This window comes from Lactuca sativa, chromosome 9, assembly GCF_002870075.4.
Source record: "Lactuca sativa cultivar Salinas chromosome 9, Lsat_Salinas_v11, whole genome shotgun sequence".
Lineage (NCBI taxonomy): Eukaryota > Viridiplantae > Streptophyta > Magnoliopsida > Asterales > Asteraceae > Lactuca > Lactuca sativa.
This window is the reverse complement of record NC_056631.2, coordinates 22,404,293-22,411,728: the sequence shown is the minus strand read 5'-3', so window position 1 is coordinate 22,411,728 and position 7,436 is coordinate 22,404,293.

Genomic DNA, 7,436 nt, shown 5'->3' with positions numbered 1-7,436 from the left:
TCCTATAAGTTTTCAATTTCTTTCTAATAATAATTATAAGTCGGTTAATAAGGTTAAATAAATATCAAACCTAAAGTGTAATCATATATAAACTAAATTTTAATATTAAAATATTATCTATACTTCTACTTATAAAGTTATGTTTTTTAACTTTTAACATATTATACTTAATTTATTAGTTTTAATATATTGTTGGATGTAAACCAATATCATTTTAAAGATACAATTTTGGAACAATTTGTATAAAATACTTAAATTATTAATTTGAATATAACATTAGATGACCAACTTACTTATAAATTTTAGTTTAACTTAAACAACTCAAATAATATTTTGTAAATAGTTAAAAGTGATTAATCGTAGTGTCTTTCTAATAATGATTATAAGTTGGTTAATAAGGTTGAATAAATATCAAACCTAAAGTGTAATTATAAATATACTAAATTTCAATTTTAATATAATATTTTAACTTCTACTTATAAAGTTATGTCTTTAAATTTTAACATATTAGATTTAATATGTTGTTGTATGTAAACCATTATCAGTTTAAAGCTACAACTTTTGAATAGTTTTGACAAAATACTTAAATTGTTAATTTAAATATAACATTACAATATCAACTTAAATAAATTTTAAAAAAGTAATTAAACACACCCATAAACACCATAACACACACAACCACCTGTCACTGTGGCTGGTGGTGGTAGAAAATGGAAATATGGGCGGCAACCACCATGGTTGGTTACCATGGTGGTCTGTCACGCTTTCCGGACAAACAAACACCTGTACACGGCTTGCAACAACAACACACAAACATGAACACAAGATGCAATGCCGAAATAGACACCCAACTCAACCACCCTCGAGGTGACGTGCGACAATTGGAGGACGACAATAGGACGAACAACCGCTGGAGTGGCGTCAATGATGTGTACGAAGAAGTGACTACAGAACGAAGGGGGTGGAAGGAACACATCTTACGTTGATAGCAACGGTGGCGGCCACGACTTGGTTTTCCGAACTCCCGACTGAAACGGCGTCCAGTCGTCGGTCTTTGTCCTCAGAAACAATAGAGACGGCAAAAACGATACACGACCTGGTAGTTACCGGCTTCGACGGCGGTGGCGACGAATGGAGGGACAAGGGTGGTAGAGGTGGCGGCTCGAATGATATAGGGTTAGGGTTTCGGGGTATGACGAGTGAAAGGGAATTGACAATCTTAAACCCCGACTTCATTTTAAAACTCCATTCCATATGACACATTCGACCCCTCTATTCTCAAATCATTAGAATCCAAATCCAGATTTTACCCTTTATCCTCTGCTTCCAAAAGTCTATTCAATACAAGTCCAATTGATACCATGTAGACTCCAAATTCCTGAAATTATAACATTTAACTCCCATGGGTAACACTAATAAATTGTTATGGATTTAGGGCTACGATAAAATAATATAAAAATATCATTTACATCTCGTGGTTTTAGGGTTTATTATTTATTTACTTATTTTACTTGATTTTATTTATTTAATTTTAAACGGAATGCTACAGTACGATGGGCATACTCACCAAAGGGACATATGGGCAATTTTAGGCATTGGGTCATTTTGGGTTTGGGCCACGGTTAGATGGGTCAAGTAAATGAAGGGTAAAATGGTCTTTTACCCTTAGTAAGATGTATCAAGATTTAGACCTTTTTATTATGGGTTATTACTCTACTTATTAATTAGGAATGATTTTGGGTAGGTTTAGTGTGGGGAGCCTTGTAGCAGCAATGCGTGTGTGATTCGGTTATCTTCATATTGAGGTGAGTCTCCTCACTATACTCGCGGTTCAAAGGTACCAATGTCGGCCCACTGGAATGTGTTATGTAAGATGCTAGCTATCTTCTGACTCTCACATTGTATGTTGGGCCCATTGGCATGCATTTAGGTTGGTCCCGTTAGCATGCATTTAGAACTAGGCCCAATTGCAATAGTGGGCTAGGCCTATTATATGACGGGCTAGACACATTCGTATGTTGGGTTGGGCCCATTAATTAGGAAGGGCTAGGCCCTTTATTATGGGTTCGGCCCAATATGCGCGATAGGCCAAATGATATGTATAGTATGTGGTATTTTAGGGAACTCACTAAGATTTGTGCTTAAAATTATGTGTTTATGGTTTTAGGTACTTCCGGTTTCACGGGAAAGGGTCTGGCGTGACTGAACAACATCCCCCAACATTTTCTGTATTTGTTATTTATGACTTTTACTCTGATGGTAAAATGATTTAATTATTGTAACTGGTTTTGGGATAACTCAATTGTATGGTTTAAGTGTTTAAAATGAAAATTTTACTCTGGATTTTTGGGTTGCTATAGATCAATACCATATTGTATACCTATATGGTTGTCGTTTTCCCCGTGTAGGTTGTACGAAGAATGTTAGATGCCATTTCATGCATCTTATAGGGTAATTTTTATTATAATTTAGGATCATATTTTGTACATTTTCATGTCATTTATTTAACTAATGTTCATCTCTTGTCTTTCGTTAAAATTCCCGTACTGCTCATGTTTTTATGTCAAATTCAGATAGTTCGAGTGGAGCAGTGCTTTGGGAGCAGTTCAATGCGTGTTTGGGGCTTAAAATGGAGCTTGGAACTTATGAAGGATTCTGAGGAATGTTTAGATGATGTTTTGGTCAAGAGACATTCGATCAAATTGATCACACGAAGATAGATTCTACAATCTGAAGGTAAAGGTTGTTGCTGGCAACTTTGACCCCCTGTCAGTATTATGACCATATCTCATGAAACGTAACTCTGATTTATGCGATTCAAAGTGTTCTGAAAAGTAGACGAAGTATTGGACGTCTTAGGAAAAATATGCAATCGCGAATCTTGCCCATGTGATCGCATGGAGCCTTTATGCGATCGTAACTTTGCTCGCAACTTGTCTTCGAGGTTTTTGAGTGCCAAAAATTCCTCTAGGAGTAAAAACTCAAAACATGTGATCGCAAATTCCCTTTATGTGATTGCAATTTTGCCAAAAGAGCCCATAATAGCATCCTACATCATTAAAAAGGCCCTTAACGCATTTTCTAGAAAACTTGCGATCGCAACCTCAATACAAGCTATCGCATGTTTGCATATTCTTGTTCCAGAAGCTTTCACGTTGAGTATAAATCCAACCCTCATAATCAGTTGTAAGGGTTGGACGATTCCAGACAAAGATAACCACTTCTGAAGGTGATTTTCGAATTCTTTCAACGACTTTTGGAGATCTGAAGATTCCAAATCATCTCATTTGTTTAGTTTAGAAGATTGATCAGTAAATGTTTATTTTATTTAGTTTGATTTCGTTTTTGGCCATGTTTGGCTAAAGTTTAGCTTTCAGTTTTGCATAGACTAGTACTTTTCATGTAATTAGTTTTTAGATCTGATTTCTTTTTGTGTTTCTATCAAGATTTTTCAATTTTGAGCTTAATGAATGTTTATTTTATTTAGGGTTTTATCATTCAAGTTAATCAGTTAAAAGAATCCATAATTGTTCTTGACAATTGGTAAATGTAACACTCAGTTTTGGATTTGCTTAATTATGCGGGATTGCAACCCAATCTTCAGTTGTCATGAGGCTTAGGGCCTTGGGGAAGAAAGAATTTGGCCATGTTTGGATGTGGGTGTCATGGTTTAAGTGATCCAAGTGTTCAATATTGTCTTCAGAGGCCAAAGGTATACTCGTAATTTGATAACTCGGTCTTTTATTAATTTTGGGTTTTGTTCGAGAAGTTTTAAGGCGATGGTGAATTGTTAGAAGCATAGGGATTCTCTCCACCTTTCCGTCGATATAAGGTTCGTTGGAAACGGACCTAAGATGAGGAAGTTATGTCAATTTGAATTATTGGCAGATATGGCCCTTAAATGGAAAATTTTTGCAAATCGGCCCCATGCATGCAAGATGGGATGGTGCGTGCTTGGCCGTGTATGCCCAGCGTAACCTAGGGTACACCCAACGTAATGAGCAAAGTGCCCAACCGTAATTTTTAGGGTTTGGGCACTATTTAAACGTCCTTATGAGCCCAATACTCTTTCATTTCTCAGTCTCCATTGTCTTTGAGCCTCATTTTGAACCCTAATTCCCTTGGTGGAGTATTCTTGATCTTGGAGGTGATTTTTAAGGATTCTTAATGTCATTTCAAGGAAATGGATCTTTGTGATCAAGCTTGGTGTAGCCTTGGGGTTATAAATCCAGAATCTTCATACTCTTGGGAAGCTACAGAAGGTAAAAAGTTCTTATCTTGACTTCTTGTTATGATAGTTTGAGTATAGGGCAAGATTAAGGGCTTTTATGGTGTATTAAGTTCTCCTTGTGAGTTTGAGCCACTCCAGGAGCTTGGAGTGATAGATCTTGCCTCTTATGATGTTGTTAGTCCATAAAAATGCTTGCTTGATGTTTAAGAATGGTCCATGCATGTTCTAGTTGGTTTAGAATGGGTCTTAATGGATTAAGATGATTGTTGGGTCCCATTGAGTCATGTGAATGCATAAATGTGTCGGGTTTATGCATTAAGAGCTTTATTTTAAGGTCCTCTGAAGTTTAGGTGCAAAGTGCTTAAGTGGTTAAGTCGTAAAGTCAAGTTTGGTTTAAGGCTTTAAGCCAGGTTACACCCCATGCAACTAGCCGTATGCCCAGCGTACCTAGTTGAAGTCGCGACTAGGGTTCATCGAGTACACCCAACATAGTTGAGTGTACGCCCCGCGTTCGACGTGGGCTTTGGGCTAGTTGTGTTTTTGGGCCTCACATCTTTGGGCTGAGCTTGGGCTTATTTCGTGAAGTAGGGTTTTTCATTAAAGATTGAAGTAAATTAGTGGGCTAAGGATAAGGCCCATATGGGGGATGGGGCCAATTTGGAAAATTGGGCCATTAGTGGGCCTTTGTGGATCTTTTGTTTTTTGGATTTGAGCCTCGGTTTTGGTTCAAGTCGAGCCAGGGGTAAAATGATCATTTTACCCCAATTATGGATTACGGATCATGGTTTGGAACCCAATTGCTAGTTGGGTGTTATTTTTTATTGATAACTCGGGGAGTCGTCAGGGCAGCAGCTAGGGATTACTTTCAGTGAGCTTCAGCATTCGAGGTGAGACTCCTCACTATTTTATGGGTAGAAGGCACCAATGCTGGCCCATTTGGTGTATGTATAGGAATACCCAGGGGTAACCCTTGGCATTTTCTATGAAAGATCAGGTGGGGACTCTTGACAATCTGTGTGCAAGACCAGAGTCTGAACTTTGGCAGTTATTAGTTACATAATTGTAGAAAGTATGCTAGTTATCTTTGTGATGCTTGCATGGAAGACCAAGAGGTGACTCATGGCAATTGTCTGTAAGACCCAGGGTTTTGATACCCGGCCTAGCAAGGAAGACCACGAGGCAGCTCGTGGCATAATGGCAAGACTATGGTTGGCACATAACACTTTTATTTATTGGATATGTATGATATGTATGGCTCGTTTGATATGTATGGCATGTGGTATTTGGGGAACTCACTAAGCTTCGTGCTTATAGTTTGTTGTTTATGGTTTCAGGTAGTTCTGGTTCGAAATGGAAGGGTCCGGCTTGATCGCAGCGCATACACCCATGTTTTCCACAATATATGATTTTGGGAACGAACTATGATAAATGTTTTATGTTGAAATTATTCTAAAGGTTTGGATAAAAGTTATATTAGTGTTTTTATTATAACAAAATTGAAATTTTTACCCTATTATTTTCGGGGTTGTTATAGAAAAAGTAACAGGTATCAGATTTGTAACACCCATAAAAATCATGCAAAATTTAAACTTTTTAAAACATATAAAAACCAACAATCATTACAAATTCGTTTTCAAAATACTCTATATCAGAGTCTCCCAGAAACAAAGTCTTAAAAAGCGAGGAGCGATACGATCACGACTTTGCCTTACCACGGTCCCCTGATGTACCTGAAACTATAAGACTGAGAGCTTAGTGAGTTCCCCCAAGATACCCATACACACCGTAATACACATATAATCGTAAATATCATACTATGGGTCCGGTCAACCATCGGGTTGAAATACCCCAGGCCCTCAACCATCCGTTTGGAATGCCAACATACTATGGGTCCAATCATCCTCGGGATGGAATAACCACATACTATGAGTCCAATCATCCTCAGGATGGAATACTCACGGCCCACAACCAACAGGTTGGAATGCCCAGGTCTATTCGCTTTCGCACAAAGCAGATAAGCCTCAACCACCAAACAAACATGTGCACATATAACAGATAATCACATAACAATCTATAGACAACAAACTAATCTAGCGGATCATACCACATAACACATAATACCATCCTATCTACCAGGATACTGATCTAACAGATCATGCCACATACCACATAATATCATCCTATCTACCAGGATACCGATTTAACAGATCATACTAGCATAACATACCCAGATATCAATCAAAAGTGTTCGCCTTGGTGCCTTAGACCCTTGAGTATAGTGAGGATAACTCACCTCGCAACTGTCGACTCGAAAAATAAGCTCAAACTCTCGGATCTCCGCCACAAACTCCACCACCTATATTCACCATAGAACCAGACTAATAAATTTCCAATTTCCCAAAATGCCCCAGAAGTCAAATAGTCAACCCTTGGTCAAAGTCAACGTCAACAATCAAGGTCAACAATCTAGGTTGACCCGATTCGTCGATTTTTGTCACTCAATCGTTGAGTCCTTCCAGAACTCGAGCAGTCATGAAAACCCCCCACTGACTCGTCGAGTTTCCCTACAACTCGCCGAGTCCAAGCGTGTCCAAAAGTTGGGAAAACCCTAGTTGACTCGCCGAGTCACCCCTCTGACTCGCCGAGTCCATGCAGAAGTCCTTGCACGACAATCTTCATCGGACCCGCCGAGTTGACCATGCAATTCGCCGAGTCCATTCAGACCATTATCCATTCAGATGCTTTTTAAGCCATTTTCAGGTTCCATATTGCAGATCCAGCTTTGAAACAACCCAAAAATTCCGACCCAAAAATTTCAATTTTTATTATAACAAAAACCATGATACTGAGTATCGCATAATAAAACCATACGTTGCGTGTTTCGAAAACCATAATAAAATATTGTGAGAAGAACTGTATCACAACTATATCCAAACATATCAAGAAACTGAATCAACTCCCAGGACAAAAACTGAAGCTGTGGTGTGTGCGATGCCATCATCCCGAGCTCTTCCCTTTGCTTGCGGAAGTACCTGAAACCAAAACTGAAACTGTAAGCACGAAGCTTAGTGAGCTCCCCCAAACTACCACATACCATACAATACATATAAAGCACATACTGGGCCTTGCCCACTGACTGGGACCCCGTCCCCTTCATCGGACCGAAGTCAGGACTAACTATCTGGGACCCCGTCCCCTGCATCGG